This window comes from Haliotis rufescens, unplaced genomic scaffold (assembly GCF_023055435.1).
Source record: "Haliotis rufescens isolate VD_foot unplaced genomic scaffold, xgHalRufe1.0.p SCAF_2, whole genome shotgun sequence".
In the NCBI taxonomy this organism is placed as follows: Eukaryota; Metazoa; Mollusca; class Gastropoda; order Lepetellida; family Haliotidae; genus Haliotis; species Haliotis rufescens.
In genome coordinates, this window is record NW_025963890.1 from 29,388,664 (window position 1) to 29,407,401 (window position 18,738).

The following is an 18,738-nucleotide window of genomic DNA, read 5'->3' on the forward strand; positions in this document are numbered from 1 at the left end:
ACCAAGAAAAATGCAACAGTGATTTGAATTTTTCCACAACCGAACCTCAAATGTATCTCATTATAAAATATCTGGTTTATGGATGGATTCCTAGGAGTCCGACACTCTTGAATTCCAGAAAAAGATCACGACTTGAAGCAGCGGCACTGATAATAAAACCTCAAAGTATGTTGAAGTTTAAATTTTTTTTAGATGTCTCCACTCATGAAATAATTGGCCCAACTCCATCAAAATCACGACGGTACCAAGAAGCAGCAGCACTGATAATAAAACATCAAAGTATGTCGAAGTTGAAAAAGAATTGGTGTGTGGATGCGTTTTAAGATGTCTGCACTCATGAAATAATTGGACCAACTCCATCAAAATGACGACGATACCAAGCAAAATGGAACAAGCGATTTGAATTTTTCCACAACCTAACCTCAAATGTATCTCATTATAATATATTTGCTGTATGGATGCATTACTAAGATGTCCAACACTCATGAATTCCATAAAAAATCACGACTTGAAGCAGCAGCACTGATAATAAAACCTCAAAGTATGTCGAAGTTTAAAAAAAATTTGGTGTGTGGATGCATTTTAAGATGTCTGCACTCATGAAATAATTGGCCCAACTCCATCAAAATGACGACCGTACCAAGAAGCAGCAGCACTGATAATAAAACATCAAAGTATGTCGAAGTTGAAAAAGAATTGGTTTATAGATGCGTTTTTAGATGTCTGCACTCATGAAATAATTGGCCCAACTCCATCAATGAAAATGACGATGATACCAAGCAAAATGGAACAAGCGATTTGAATTTTTCCACAACCTAACCTCAAATGTATCTCATTATAATATATTTGCTGTATGGATGCATTACTAAGATGTCCGACACTCATGAATTGCATAAAAAATCACGACTTGAAGCAGCAGCACTGATAATAAAACCTCAAAGTATGTCGAAGTTTAAAAAAAATTGGTGTGTGGATGCGTTTTTAGATGTCTGCACTCATGAAATAATTGGACCAACTCCATCAAAATCACGACGGTACCAAGAAAAATGCAACAAGCGATTTGAATTTTTCCACAACCGAACCTCAAATGTATCTCATTATAATATATTTGCTGTATGGATGCATTACTAAGATGTCCGACACTCATGAATTCCAGAAAAAAATCACGACTTGAAGCAGCGGCACTGATAATAAAACATCAAAGTATGTCGAAGTTTAAAAAAAAATTGGTGTGTGGATGCGTTTTAAGATGTCTGCACTCATGAAATAATTGGCCCAACTCCATCAAAATGACGACGGTACGAAGAAGCAGCAGCACTGACAATAAAACCTCAAAGTATGTCGAAGTTGAAAAAAAATTGGTTTGTAGATGCGTTTTTAGATGTCTGCACTCATGAAATAATTGGCCCAACTCCATCAAAATCACGACGGTACCAAGAAGCAGCAGCACTGATAATAAAACCTCAAAGTATGTCGAAGTTGAAAAAGAATTGGTGTGTGGATGCGTTTTAAGATGTCTGCACTCATGAAATAATTGGACCAACTCCATCAAAATGACGACGATACCAAGCAAAATGCAACAAGCGATTTGAATTTTTCCACAACCTAACCTCAAATGTATCTCATTATAATATATTTGCTGTATGGATGCATTACTAAGATGTCCGACACTCATGAATTCCATAAAAAATCACGACTTGAAGCAGCAGCACTGATAATAAAACCTCAAAGTATGTCGAAGTTTAAAAAAAAATTGGTGTGTGGATGCGTTTTTAGATGTCTGCACTCATGAAATAATTGGCCCAACTCCATCAAAATGACAACGGTACCAAGAAAAATGCAACAGTGATTTGAATTTTTCCACAACCGAACCTCAAATGTATCTCATTATAAAATATCTGGTTTATGGATGGATTCCTAGGAGTCCGACACTCTTGAATTCCAGAAAAAGATCACGACTTGAAGCAGCGGCACTGATAATAAAACCTCAAAGTATGTTGAAGTTTAAATTTTTTTTAGATGTCTCCACTCATGAAATAATTGGCCCAACTCCATCAAAATCACGACGGTACCAAGAAGCAGCAGCACTGATAATAAAACATCAAAGTATGTCGAAGTTGAAAAAGAATTGGTGTGTGGATGCGTTTTAAGATGTCTGCACTCATGAAATAATTGGCCCAACTCCATCAAAATGACGACGGTACCAAGAAAAATGCAACAGTGATTTGAATTTTTCCACAACCGAACCTCAAATGTATCTCATTATAAAATATCTGGTTTATGGATGGATTCCTAGGAGTCCGACACTCTTGAATTCCAGAAAAAGATCACGACTTGAAGCAGCGGCACTGATAATAAAACCTCAAAGTATGTTGAAGTTTAAATTTTTTTTAGATGTCTCCACTCATGAAATAATTGGCCCAACTCCATCAAAATCACGACGGTACCAAGAAGCAGCAGCACTGATAATAAAACATCAAAGTATGTCGAAGTTGAAAAAGAATTGGTGTGTGGATGCGTTTTAAGATGTCTGCACTCATGAAATAATTGGACCAACTCCATCAAAATGACGACGATACCAAGCAAAATGGAACAAGCGATTTGAATTTTTCCACAACCTAACCTCAAATGTATCTCATTATAATATATTTGCTGTATGGATGCATTACTAAGATGTCCAACACTCATGAATTCCATAAAAAATCACGACTTGAAGCAGCAGCACTGATAATAAAACCTCAAAGTATGTCGAAGTTTAAAAAAAATTTGGTGTGTGGATGCGTTTTAAGATGTCTGCACTCATGAAATAATTGGCCCAACTCCATCAAAATGACGACCGTACCAAGAAGCAGCAGCACTGATAATAAAACATCAAAGTATGTCGAAGTTGAAAAAGAATTGGTTTATAGATGCGTTTTTAGATGTCTGCACTCATGAAATAATTGGCCCAACTCCATCAATGAAAATGACGATGATACCAAGCAAAATGGAACAAGCGATTTGAATTTTTCCACAACCTAACCTCAAATGTATCTCATTATAATATATTTGCTGTATGGATGCATTACTAAGATGTCCGACACTCATGAATTGCATAAAAAATCACGACTTGAAGCAGCAGCACTGATAATAAAACCTCAAAGTATGTCGAAGTTTAAAAAAAATTGGTGTGTGGATGCGTTTTTAGATGTCTGCACTCATGAAATAATTGGACCAACTCCATCAAAATCACGACGGTACCAAGAAAAATGCAACAAGCGATTTGAATTTTTCCACAACCGAACCTCAAATGTATCTCATTATAATATATTTGCTGTATGGATGCATTACTAAGATGTCCGACACTCATGAATTCCAGAAAAAAATCACGACTTGAAGCAGCGGCACTGATAATAAAACATCAAAGTATGTCGAAGTTTAAAAAAAAATTGGTGTGTGGATGCGTTTTAAGATGTCTGCACTCATGAAATAATTGGCCCAACTCCATCAAAATGACGACGGTACGAAGAAGCAGCAGCACTGACAATAAAACCTCAAAGTATGTCGAAGTTTAAAAAAAATTGGTTTGTAGATGCGTTTTTAGATGTCTGCACTCATGAAATAATTGGCCCAACTCCATCAAAATCACGACGGTACCAAGAAGCAGCAGCACTGATAATAAAACCTCAAAGTATGTCGAAGTTGAAAAAGAATTGGTGTGTGGATGCGTTTTAAGATGTCTGCACTCATGAAATAATTGGACCAACTCCATCAAAATGACGACGATACCAAGCAAAATGCAACAAGCGATTTGAATTTTTCCACAACCTAACCTCAAATGTATCTCATTATAATATATTTGCTGTATGGATGCATTACTAAGATGTCCGACACTCATGAATTCCATAAAAAATCACGACTTGAAGCAGCAGCACTGATAATAAAACCTCAAAGTATGTCGAAGTTTAAAAAAAAATTGGTGTGTGGATGCGTTTTTAGATGTCTGCACTCATGAAATAATTGGCCCAACTCCATCAAAATGACAACGGTACCAAGAAAAATGCAACAAGCGATTTGAATTTTTCCACAACCAAACCTCAAATGTATCTCATTATAAAATATTTGCTGTATGGATGCATTACTAAGATGTCTGACACTCATGAATTCCAGAAAAAAATCACGACTTGAAGCAGCGGCACTGATAATAAAACATCAAAGTATGTCGAAGTTTGAAATTTTTTTAGATGTCTCCACTCATGAAATAATTGGCCCAACTCCATCAAAATCACGACGGTACCAAGAAGCAACAGCACTGATAATAAAACATCAAAGTATGTCGAAGTTGAAAAAGAATTGGTGTGTGGATGCGTTTTTAGATGTCTGCACTCATGAAATAATTGGCCCAACTCCATCAAAATCACGACAGTACCAAGCAAAATGCAACAAGCGATTTGAATTTTTCCACGACCGAACCTCAAATGTATCTCATTAGAAATATTTGGTGTATGGATGTCTGACACTCATGAATTCCAGAAAAAATCTTGACTTGAAGCAGCACCACTGATAATAAAACATGAAAGTATGTCAAAGTTAAAAAAAAAATTAGTGTGTGGATGCGTTTTTAGATCTCTGCACTCATGAAATAATTGGGCCAACTCCATCAAAATGACGACGATACCAAGCAAAATGCAACAAGCGATTTGAATTTTTCCACAACCGAACCTTAAATGTATCTCATTATAAATATTTGGTGTAGGGTTATCTGACACTCATGAATTCCAGAAAAAATCACGACTTGATGTCAAGAAGCAAGCACTAAAAATGCAAAAGCGATTTGAATTTTTCCACAACCTAACCTCAAATGTATCTCATTATAAAATATTTGGTTTATGGATGGATTCCTAGAAATCCAACACTTTTGAATTCCAGAAAAAATCACGACTTGAAGCAGCAGCACTGATAATAAAACCTCAAAGTATGTCGAAGTTTAAAAAAAAATTGGTGTGTGGATGCGTCTTTAGATGTCTGCACTCATGAAATAATTGGCCCAACTCCATCAAAATGACGACGGTACCAAGAAGCAGCAGCACTGATAATAAAACATCAAAGTATGTCGAAGTTGAAAAAGAATTGGTGTGTGGATGCGTTTTGAGATGTCTGCACTCATGAAATAATTGGACCAACTCCATCAAAATGACGACGGTACCAAAGAAGTAGTAGCACCAAAAATACATAATCAATTTGAATTTTACCTAGATGTCCGACACTCATGAATTCCATCAAAAAAACACTTGATGTCAAGAAGTAAGCAGCACTGAAAATACATCATCGATTTAAATTTTTTCACAACCTAACCTCAAATGTATCTCATTATAAAATATTCGGTGTATGGATGTCCGCCGACACTCATGAATTCCCGAAAAGATCACGACTTGATGTCAGAAGCAGCAGCACTGATAATCAAACATTAAAAGTTTGTCAAAGTTTAAAAAAAAATTGGTGTGTGGATACGTTTTTAGATGTCTGCACTCATGAAATAATTGGCCCAACTCCATCAAAATCACGACGGTACCAAGAAGCAGCAGCACTGAAATACATCACCGATTTGAATTTTTCCAAGATGTTCCACACTCATAAATTCCATCAAAAAATCACGACTTGATGTCAGAAGCAGCAGCACTGATAATCAAACCTCAAAGTATGTCGAAGTTTACTTTTTTTTTAGATATCTGCACTCATGAAATAATTGGCCCAACTCCATCAAAATCACGACGGTACCAAGAAGCAGCTGCACTGAAATACATCACCGATATGAAGTTTTCCTCGATGTTCGACGCTCATGAGTTCCATAAAAAATATCACGACTTGATGTCAAGAAGCAAGCAGTACTGATAATAAAACCTCAAAAGTATGTCGAAGTTTAAAACAAAATTTGTGTACGGATGCCTTTTTAGATGTCTGCACTCACGAAATAACTGGCCCAACTCCATCAAAATCATGACGGTAGCAAGAAAAATGCAACAGCGATTTGAAGTTTTCCACAACCTTATCTCAAATGTATGTCCAAGTATAAAAAAAAATTTGGTGTGTGGATGCGTTTTTAGATGTCTGCACTCATGAAATAATTGGCTCAACTCCATCAAAATCACGACAGTACCAAGAAGCAAGCAGCACTAAAAATGCAACAGCGATTTGAAGTTTTCCACAACCTAACCTGAAATGTATCTCATTATAAAATATTTGGTGTATGGATGCATTACTAGATGTCCGACACTCATGAATTCCAGAAAAAATCACGACTTGATGCCATGAAGCAAGCAGCCCTGAAAATGCAACAGCGATTTGAAGTTTTCCAGAACCTAACCTCAAATGTATGTCCAAGTATAAAAAATATTTGGTGTGTGGATGCGTTTTTAGATGTCTGCACTCATGAAATAATTGGCCCAACTCCATCAAAATCACGACGGTACCAAGAAGCAGCAGCACTGAAATACATCATCAATTTGAACTTTTCCTAGATGTGTGACACTCATGAATTCTATCAAAAAATCACGACTTGATGTCAAGAAGCAAGCAGCACTGAAATATACCTGATCAATTTGAATTTTTTCACAACCTAACCTCAAATGTAGCTCACTATAATATATTTTGTGTATGGATGTCCGACACTCGCTTCTGACCATTTTTATGACAGGTAGACATTGGCATTAATTAAGAGACATGTCTAAAGGGGCGTCAAACATAGCAGATAAAAGTTGTGCGAAAGCAAAAACTGACAGAGTTGTGCGAAAGCAAAAAATGACAGGCTCGCACCTGGTTATTCGACAAGTAACTTCTATGGCCAAGGTCTAAGACCGATCCAACAACTTCTTATTTCACTCCAAAATGGAAGACAAAATACAGCCAAAACGGCTAACAGCTGTTGTTTCAGCAAAAACTAAAAATGGTCCGAACAGAGTGAAAATTGATAGGCAGGTAGTCTTTGCCATTGCAAAGGGATGGAAGAAAAAAAAGAAATTGTGAGACATGTCTAAGGGAGTGTTTTGGGGCTTCAGAAAATGGCCGATAGGAGTTGCGCGAAAGCAAAAAATGGCCCTCCCAGACGTGGTTAATCGACTAAAACCTTCCATGGCCAAGGTCTGAGAACAATCTAACAACTTCTTTTTTCACCCCAAAATGGTGGCCAAAATACAGCCCAAACGGCTAACAGACAGCTGTCTTTTCGAAGGGAGTGATAATTTACAGGCAGGTAGACTTCGCCATTGCAAAGAGGTTGGAAGTAAAAAAGAAATTGTGAAACATGTCTGAGGGGGTCTTTGGGGCTCTGAGCATGTCTGTTAAGGTGTATTTTTTTATTTTTTTAGAGTGTATATACTTTCCTCTCTGGTGACTTACCACTTTTGATAGCAACATTTGTCTTCACAAAAACGAAAAATAAGGGTTCAGAGTACAATATAGTTCATGTGTTCTGAAAAGAAAGTTCGCCTGTCGTTCGTCAGTTATATTTGTGAAATACCGAGAATCTGTATGAAGAATATATATATTTATTACCCACGTGGGGAAGATACAGGTGGTAAGATACTAAATCCGTACGTCACACGTTTGTCGTACAAGGTTGACCTTGTTTTATTCGTTTTGATTGGATAACCGTGTCCTCTGTCACACCGGGACTACTTTTTTCATTCATTAAAAATCGCGAGACGTCATTCATTTTGCAACTACAAGGCAGAACTGAAGCAATCTCATGTGAGTGAGGGATATTAACAAACACTTTATTAAACCAAACAAGACAGTCACACGCATCAAATTCGGTTTGCATCCTGTATAAGTTATGCATTGAGCTTCAAAAGACATTATATAATCGAGCTTTATCCATTTACAATGTTCGACTACCGTTCAATAGTCCGAGGGTACCCATGAGCGTGACGCACCCGACCACTTTCGCAATTTCCAATTTGATTTAACGTAATATGATAAGCGTGGTGAAATGAAGTCAGTTTCCACTATCTTGACAGATATCTAGACTTACTTGTAATGATCCGGTTGTGCCATCAGTGTCCCCTTTGAAGTCTTTTGTGGTACTGTTTCGGGAGTGGTTTGTTCACGACTGCACGACCAGATCACTCAAAGTGAACATTTCCGATACAAATCATTCGAATACTCCGTAGAATTGTGCCCTGTTTCTGATTATGTGGCCCCAAATATCTCAAAGGTGAACAATAACATTCCCTATCTCTAGCGTAAAACGCTGAGTAGCTCACGGTTGTCTTTTCTTATTCCGGTGGTGACCTTGCCCTTCGTTCGAAGCTGTCACTGACATGCAAGCAGACTTGAGCGTGTTGATTTTCACGTCTTCAGTAAAGGGTGGTACAGTAAACATGAATGTCTTTGGCGAACACTCTGATTTCCCTCTTCCAAAATGGTACGGACATGATATAAATTCAGCTGATTGATCAAGGAAACCGCACCATTTTGAATGCACAGGCGGGACCCCGGCAGTGCGAGTGACCAACTGTTGGTCCGATATTCAAAGCGCGGCGCTTATATGACTTTTCAAATGTTCTTATAGGTGTTCTGCGTACTAACAACATGGCGCTTAAATTCTCTTTAGTTGAAGAAATTCTTCCAAAAGGATCTTGAACGTCGGTGCTGTTATGTTTGAAAACACAACTGCAGGCGCATGTTGTTAATACGTATGCATAGGAATGTAAGCAATGCCCATATTTGGGCATATATCAATATTCATGCGCAACCAGATTTTGCAACCGGTTTCAGTTTGGTCTGTCAACGAACAAAAGTTGTTATTGTGATGGCCATCACGAAGAATATATAAATATTAATGTGTCTTTATTATAAAATATGTAAGTTATGACAGCTTGTAAAAATTAGAAATATTTCCTAAATATTTCCTGTTGTATTTTTGATGGTTATATGACAGTGCACGAATTATATCATAATTATCCTGTAAACTGTAATTAGTTTTGCAGGTATATATCAGTATACTTTTGCCAACCTCGTTTTCACGTAATTCAATGTTTTGAATCCCGTTTTGGTAAGAAATCTATCAGAGGATCATAGCATGCTTTTATAGAGCTTCATGGCACACTGTTATCTCGTAAAAATAATCATATGTCCATGCCATCATGTTACGCATATTGTTTAGGATGTGCCAGTACCTAATAAGCATCGATGTCAACAACGTGCCTGTCAAAACGATCTTGTTTACTTGTTTCAAGAGTTTTGCATTGACCGTAACTTTTGAAGAATTCATCGTTCTAAGCACACAGTTACGCAAATTAACCATCAGATACAGATTAATCATACCTTTGTTCTTCAACAAACAGATCACAATCACTTGGCAGCTTGATATTTATCCATATTTGTGTGAATTTGTGATCAGGGCTCAGCTACGTGTTTCGCCGACGCCCGCCATTTTAACTTTGTGACAGCTAGCCTAGGTCGCGATGAAGTTACTGAATTTGGCTTATGCTTAGCATTTGCATTATAAAGTTTATTTAATCTAATGAACTATGTCCAGAGGAACCCAGAATCGTATTTGATGATATGTCAAGACGTGTATTAAAGTTACTGTTAATTCTGACATCAGGAACTATGTAATCTTCGCTGATGTATTCATGCGCAGTATTTAGCGTCACTATTTATGAACATGTTTCTCATAAATATGACATCCAGTGCTTCTGTCAAAGTATACCAGTGGCCAATTTGTGTTATTAAACGTCTTATGCATCAGATAAATTCCAATTGCCTCCTGACATTTGTAGTCTTCCTCTTTGAATTGTCCATCATAATTCCCAGTCGATGTTGCTTGTTGTTATTACGTCCTCTCGGCAGGCAGCAAGGACGTAGCTTCGACGTAGCAGGACGTAATTGTTTATCTTGTGATATTGGAAGGCAATTAGTGAATCAATTAGACAGGATTCATTGATTGGTATAAATACTCATCTTTATACCAAATTACCTCCTGAGATGGTTTGCCTTCCTCTTTATTTCAGTGATTTTACATTGTGAAAGTAGATCCCTCAAAGGAATAAGGACGTAAAGAGACGTAATTTCTCGTAATTTGATTGGTCAATAACAGACATGTGACCATTTTCTCACACCTATAAATACGATGAGATCCATTCTGGGTCATTCTGACTTTGGCAGTCTAAAGGTCAGTTTCAATCAAAGGGCAGATAATTCAGCCCAAAAGTTCCCCTTGTCCTTATGTAATCATTTCTATAAATAGACTGCATTTTTGAACACAGACACAAATTGCTATCTGAGTAACTGTAAAGTTATTCAGATAAAGAAGTCATCCATATATATATATTTATAGCAGTAAACTACCATTATAGTTACAGGCAATAATTATTTTGCCCTGACACTGGTCCTTACAAATAAACCTTAAAGCTCAGAGGGATCTACTTATTTGGAAGCATTGTGTTGTCCATATAAGGCATTGTTATACCCACATGAATAAAAACTAATTATTCATTGGAAAGAAGTGTTTTGACTCTCAGTTACATCCAGACTTCGAGGTTTATCAGAAGTTCGGGTCCGGGCCGCTACAAACTGGTGTCAGAAGTGGGATGTTTATATTTTTAAACATCCTTGATACAAACCAAGGGACTTACAGTTAGGACCAGTGACAAGATGGCTACAGTTTCATCTCCAGACGCAGAAGTTTCTTTTGACAAGTATCATCAAACCACAGCAGAAGGACAAGGGGACATATCTTTTGAAGAGAAGACAATTGATGAACTGTATGAAGAGGCTGAATCACTTGATGAAGAGCCAAGCAGATCCAATGGCGAGGTCAGAGTACACCACAGAGATGATGCAACACCTAGGAGACCAATGGTCATACCTAGAAGAAGAGTACCCTTCACAATCAGGCCAGATTTCTATGATGGGACAACAGACTGGGAGGAGTACCTGTCACACTTCAAGAATTGTGCAGAACTCGGTGACTGGCCTATGGACCAGCAACTCTTAGTTCTTGCTGCCAGCCTGAAAGGGGTTGCTAGGACATTCTACATGGGACTGGCCCCACACGAGAAGAGGTCACTGCACATGCTAGTTAGGAACCTGAACCACCGATTTGGGAGTGAGAGACAACAGAGCTTATGGCTTTCAAGGCTAGAAGTCAGACAGAGACAGAATGCGGAGTCAGTTGCTGCTTTGGCCGATGACCTAAGACAGATGACCCAAAGGGCATACATTGACTTAGACAGCAGGGCACAGGAAGCTATTGCCCTTAATCAGCTATACAAGACAGTCTCACCAGAGCTTAAATTTCATTGCATTGACAGAGGATGCAGGACTCTTTCAGGAGCGGTGGAGGTGATTGAAAGGTTCGAGGCATTGGTTGGTGACCATCGAGATAAGAAGAGACAAGTCAGGGCAGTAGGGAACAGAAACGAAGGAGGGTTTGCTCCCTTGGAACTTGAGAGCGCACCCAAGCCGAATGAAGATCTTCAGGGTGAAGTGCTGCACAAGATCAGTGGAAGGTTAGAGAAGCTTGAAAAGGGCAACAACTTCAGATATGAGAAGAGAAATGACCGACCTCAAAGTCAGGGAACTTGTTTCATCTGCAAATCAAGGGAACATTTTATGAAAGACTGCCCGACATACAAAAGGTGCCAGGAACAGATGTCCACCTTTCATGCTGGATCTGCAGGGACGCAGGGAAAAGCCATCCTGTCGACTCAGTAGGCCATGGGGAGACAGGGAATTCAAGGCCTGAAGATGCTGCTATCCGAGTTGGACTGACTGGGAACTCTAAGGGGGGTTTGGATAATGGATTCTACATTCAGGGTGTCATGTATGGTGTAGAAGCAAACGTCCTTGTTGACAGTGGGTCAACCATGACAATATTATCAAAGAGGATATTTGACCAGATCAAGTTGGAAGATGCTCCTTTTCTCCAGCAAGGGGCCATTAAAGTTGCAGGAGTGGATGGAACAGGTTTAAAGATTGAAGGGCATGCTGACATGGACATTATTCTTGATGGACAAAAATACACACATCCTATCTTTGTGTGTGATGTAATTCCGGATGCAATCCTGGGTCAAGATTTCCTCTTGAAGCATGTGAGTGCCATCGACTACAAACGTCTAAAGCTCAATTCAGGGGATTCTTCCTTAAGTTGTTGGATTTCATCCGAAGCTGAAATGAGTTGCCGTGTTGAAGTGAGTGAGACCACAGTTATTCCACCTCATTCAGGAGCCTGGATAACGATGAAGATACTCAGGGCAAATAAACTTGCTCCAGCTGGTATTATAGCAGGGAAAAGGGATCTTCCGCCTTGAGTCCATGTACCAGAGTGCGTAGTAGATACATCTGAAGAGGTCCAGAAAATCAATGTCTTTAACTTCAGTCCTGACGAAGTCACACTCCACTGTAACATGGTTGTGGGAGTAGCAGAGTCACTGTACATGCAGCTGGAAGAACAAGACAGATGTGCCTCAGTCCATTGCAACGTCAATGCTGATATTTCAAGCTTACAATGTACACCTCTTCCTGACCACCTCAAGGACCTTTGGCAAAGAAGCTGCCAGCATCTCTCTATGGATGAGAGTGAAGATTTTGCAGTTCTTCTTGCAAGATACCAACAAGTCTTTGCAACTTCATCGGCCGACCTTGGCAGAACTTCAAAGGTGGAACATCGCATTAACACTGGAACAGCCTGTCCCATTCGACAACCTCCAAGACGGCAACCTTTCGGAAAAAGGGAAATTGAAAAAGAAGAGATCCAGAAGATGCTTAAAAGGGGAGTAATTGAACCTTCAACCAGTGCCTGGGCATCCCCTGTGGTCCTAGTACGAAAGAAAGATGGATCTATGCGCTTTTGCACAGATTATCGCCGTCTGAATGATGTCACATTAAAGGATGCTTACCCTCTACCAAGAACTGATGATTGCCTTGATGCCTTGGCGAATTCAAAATGGTTCAGCACAATGGACTTAAACTCAAGGTTCTGGCAGATAGGTTTGGTGGACGAAGACAAGGAGAAAACAGCATTCACGACTGAACTCGGACTCTATCAATTTACAGTGATGCCATTCGGTCTCGCGAATGCACCATCAACTTTTGAAAGACTAATGGAAGAAGTGCTCCGGGGACTGCAATGGGAGGAATGTCTACTTTTCATAGATGACATTATAGTTGGAGCAATAGAAGTGCCACAAGCTTTGCAAAGGTTGGAACATGTCTTTGAAAGACTACTAGGGGCTGGTCTGAAGCTGAAACCATCAAAGTGCATCTTCTTCCAGAAACGAGTGAGGTTTCTAGGTCACATTGTGTCCGAGAAAGGCATTGAAACAGATCCAGAAAAGACATCTGCTGTGCAGAACTGGCCAGTGCCAAAAACAGCCAAGCAGATGAGGAGTTTCCTTGGATTATGTTCCTATTACAGGAAGTTTGTAGAGAAGTTTGCCGAAATAGCCAAGCCGTTATACCAGCTGGTAGAAAAGAGGGTAACATTTTCCTGGACAGAAGAGTGCTCGAATGCTTTCCAACACCTCAAGGAAGCACTGACTTCAGCACCAATTTTGTCGTACCCTATACCTGGAACCAAATTTATTTTGGACACGGATGCAAGTGACAAAGCAACAGGAGCTGTACTTTCTCAGGAGCAAGATGGTGCAGAGAGGGTCATTGCTTACATGAGCAAGTCCCTGAACTTTCATGAAAGAAAGTATTGTGTCACTCGTAAGGAACTTCTTGCTGTGGTGAATGCTCTTAAGCACTTTTATTCCTACTTATATGGACAGGAGGTTTTACTCAGAACAGATAATGCAGCTGTCAGCTGGATGCGCAGCCTGAAGAAGCCAACAGGACAGGTTGCCAGGTGGCTTGAAGAACTCGGAACTTACAACCTCATGGTCATCCATAGGCAGGGCAGAAAACATCTAAATGCTGACGCTCTGTCACGAAACCCTTGTAAAGCATGTCTCAGACAGGAAGTAGAGCAGGAGCTGGGAGACTCGTCAGATGAAGAGGGAAATCAGATGGTCTCAGAGGGCAGCAGCCCACAAGCAGATATCTTCACAGAATTCAACCGAGCAGTTACTAGGAGCCATATGAACCAACCAAGTGAGCCATTGGTTTCTCTTGAAGGCTGGACACTCCCGGAAATCAGGCAGAAGCAGTTGGCTGATGCAAACGTGGGGATTTTGCTTGCTGCCAAAGAAGAAGGAAAAAAGCCAGAGTGGAAGGAAATCTCTCATATGTCATCCACTATCAAGACTCTCTGGAGACACTGGGATCGGCTGAATGTTTACTCAGGAGTGCTTTATCGCTTATGGATGGAAGATGATGAATCCCGACAGCAGATGATTGTTCCTCAGAGCCTGAAAGATGACGTTTTGAAGTACTATCATGACATTCCATCCAGTGCACACTTGGGCAGAGAGAAGACTCTGGAGAAAGTCAAGTTCTCTTTCTACTGGCCAGGTCTCAAGGGTGAGGTGGAGAATTACTGTCAAACCTGTGACCATTGCACAGCAAAGAAACAACCTAAGGGACCCCTTAAGGCCCCTCTAGGGGAATACACAGTTGGAGAGCCTATGGAGCGAGTTGCTATGGACATCTTAGGACCTCTCCCGCTGACAAAGTCAGGACATCGCTTCATCCTTGTTATAAGTGATTGTTTCACTAAGTGGACTGAAGCTGTTGCTATCCCTAACGAGGAAGCTGTCACAGTCGCTAAAGCTTTTGTGGATGTGTTCATCAGTAGGTTTGGCGTGCCTATGCAGATACACACTGACCAAGGCTCTACATTCGAGGCAAAGCTTTTCAAAGACATCTGCGACTTCTTACAGATCCACAAGACCAGGACAACTAGCTACAGGCCACAATCAAATGGAGCTGTGGAAAGGTTCTACAAAACCCTTGCACAGATGCTCACAATGTATTGTGAGAAGGATCAGAAGCGGTGGGACGAGTACTTGCCTCAAGTAATGATGGCCTACAGAGCTTCAATGCATTCCAGTACTGGGCGCACACCCAACAAAATGGTCTTCGGAAAGGAGATAGTTCTGCCCATGCAAGCAGTCATTGGGAGGCCAGAAGAGCTTCGGGATCAGGCTGATGTTGAAACATATCTCTTAACATTGGAAGATAGGCTGAAACGAGCTCACGAAGCTGGCAGGAGATCCCTGAAACAGACAGCAGAATATCGGAAGAAGAATTATGATCTCAAGGCCAAGGGAAGATGTCTTAAAGAGGGACAAGCTGCATGGCTCCACAACCCTGTACGGAAACGTGGGGTCTGTCAGAAGCTCACTTCAAGTTGGAAAGGACCCTATCTCATTGAGAAAAGGATAGATGATGTCACCTACCTTGTGAGAAGGTCCCTTAAGCAACCTTCTAAGGTGTTTCATGTGGATCGGCTGCTACTCTACAGAGGGAAGAACCTTCCCTCATGGATCAAAAGATGTCAGCAGTCAACTTCAAGGAACTAGAAGATTAGGCCTTGAGAACCTGTCTTAACAATATCTTAAAGAAAAGTTGAACTTCAGAAGTTTGTGTTTATTGTTAACAATGTTGGAGTTTTATTACGATGTAAATAGTTGGATGGGATAATCTATGTCCCGAAGAAGGATCTTGAGCTTCAGTGCTGAAGCTATTGCTTGCATGGGTTGCTCTGGTAAATCTTAGGGAGCTGTACAAGGACTTGAAGCTTTGTTGGGTGGAACCTCAACTTGTGTCATACAGCGCCAGATATCTGCAAACAGAAAGAACATGTTGATGGAAGTGCTGCAGCAAACGATGATGGATCCGTCATGTAACGCAGTAAGACTAGGCCTGATCACCCTGGAACCTGCTGACTTGATGTTGTTTACATTCTTTCTGTGGCATTTGATCTCGGCATCGTGTGAGAACGGAGTACACAGAACCGATGGAGGTGACCCGTGTAAAGATAGAAGCTATGATTGTCCTGTGAGGCTAAGATATTTATCAGAGATCCATGCAAACCAGTGTCAGGGTTGTAGAGTATTGACCTTAAGACATAATCAATAGTACAATTACACATGATGGCATTTAAGTTGGAATAAAATGCTGCATTGTTGGATGTTTAGGCGAGTCTAAAAGAAAACATTTGTGTTACAGAATACACATAATCGTTGAAGATGGCTCACAAGTATGTCTGTGGACTCGGAGCATGTGAAAATTCTTTTGCAACGAAGAAAGAATTGAAAAATCATTTGGCAGCAGCACCACATTGTAAACTGAAGGTAGCCTGTATCCTGTGTCCTTCATTCCAGTCCTTTGCAAGAGTTTCAGAGTGGAAGAGGCACTGTGATGCGAAGCACAAGCTACAGCTGCAGGAACTTGATGCAGACTTTACGTCAGAAAGCAACGCCACATGGTTTTCACTTAATCCAGAATCGTATGTGAGGGCGGTACCAGCTCCAGGTTGGAATGCGGCACTTTCAGCAAAGACAAGGGAAATGGTCCTTCTTTGGGTATCGACACAGGGCAGCATGCCAAGAACAGAGGAAGAATGGGAGGAGGGATGGCAGACGATTAAAACGGTTACAAAGACCCTACCAGTGGAGGTGCAGGAGGTAGAAGATGATGCTCTGTCCATATTTACAGATGGAATCATAAGTCTTGAACCGGAAGTTAACACACCACCAGAATACGACCCTTCAGAAAGCAAGTGTGGCGCCTCTACGCAACTAGAGATTAAGGACATCCTCCTCCAGAGGAATGGTGCTACTGTCCTGTTCTATACGCCTGGGGGTGGGTTTGTGTACGAGGGGGGCATTTCGGAAGAAGCCATGCAGAGTCCAAAGTCATTCGACAACCTCACAAGGCGGATGAGGACTCTTGGCAGGGCCGAACCCAACTCCAGGCCAAGTGGATCGGGGCAGAAAATGGAGGGACCTCAACTGGAAACAAGGAAAGCCACCTTCGCATCACTCCTGGGGATAGAGAAGAACATGATCGACTCCGTTACACACTGGACATCCCTTTTTTCATCAAGGGAACCTTCCCCCAGGCCCAAGAAGAGATCGAGTAACTCCAACATGTCTCCCCATAAGGATTCCGCATCAAAGATACCAAGAAGAGAGGAACAGAAAAGATACCATCAAAGGCCCAGCTCTCCCCCAAGGCCAAGGGAAGTGGACACCATGAGGGATGCCAAGAAGATCTTGACAACAGGTTGCATGCCACTGCTTCCTCCAGCCAGAAGGGACTGGACACACCATCAGATCCGGCTCTCTGCTGGTGCAAGGAGCATCACCTGGCCTCCTAGGAGCTGGGAGACCCTCAGTGCAGATGAGAGACTCCTCCAGTGGGAATTTGCTGCCATGACCCTGGAGGATGGCCTCCAAGGACGAGTCCCTCGCATTGAAAGGAGCTACTTGCATGACAGATGGAATATGCTTGCCCTCCCTGGTACCCTACTGCATACAGAGGACCACTCACCATCAAGGAAGGCCCGTCTTTACGATTACCGGACCTTGGTTGACATCTCCTTGGGCAAGATCAACGGCCAGACTGCCAGGGCCATAATCCTCATGCATCAAGCGGCCCAACGCCATAGGAATACGGAAACAGACAGGATCATCAACTCTATCGATGCAGCAAGGATCGGTCTTCGCCTGGAAGCGAATTAGCAGATCAGGGGACCTGATCTTTGAAGAGGGGGATGATGTGATGGCCATCACGAAGAATATATAAATATTAATGTGTCTTTATTATAAAATATGTAAGTTATGACAGCTTGTAAAAATTAGAAATATTTCCTAAATATTTCCTGTTGTATTTTTGATGGTTATATGACAGTGCACGAATTATATCATAATTATCCTGTAAACTGTAATTAGTTTTGCAGGTATATATCAGTATACTTTTGCCAACCTCGTTTTCACGTAATTCAATGTTTTGAATCCCGTTTTGGTAAGAAATCTATCAGAGGATCATAGCATGCTTTTATAGAGCTTCATGGCACACTGTTATCTCGTAAAAATAATCATATGTCCATGCCATCATGTTACGCATATTGTTTAGGATGTGCCAGTACCTAATAAGCATCGATGTCAACAACGTGCCTGTCAAAACGATCTTGTTTACTTGTTTCAAGAGTTTTGCATTGACCGTAACTTTTGAAGAATTCATCGTTCTAAGCACACAGTTACGCAAATTAACCATCAGATACAGATTAATCATACCTTTGTTCTTCAACAAACAGATCACAATCACTTGGCAGCTTGATATTTATCCATATTTGTGTGAATTTGTGATCAGGGCTCAGCTACGTGTTTCGCCGACGCCCGCCATTTTAACTTTGTGACAGCTAGCCTAGGTCGCGATGAAGTTACTGAATTTGGCTAATGCTTAGCATTTGCATTATAAAGTTTATTTAATCTAATGAACTATGTCCAGAGGAACCCAGAATCGTATTTGATGATATGTCAAGACGTGTATTAAAGTTACTGTTAATTCTGACATCAGGAACTATGTAATCTTCGCTGATGTATTCATGCGCAGTATTTAGCGTCACTATTTATGAACATGTTTCTCATAAATATGACATCCAGTGCTTCTGTCAAAGTATACCAGTGGCCAATTTGTGTTATTAAACGTCTTATGCATCAGATAAATTCCAATTGCCTCCTGACATTTGTAATCTTCCTCTTTGAATTGTCCATCATAATTCCCAGTCGATGTTGCTTGTTGTTATTACGTCCTCTCGGCAGGCAGCAAGGACGTAGCTTCGACGTAGCAGGACGTAATTGT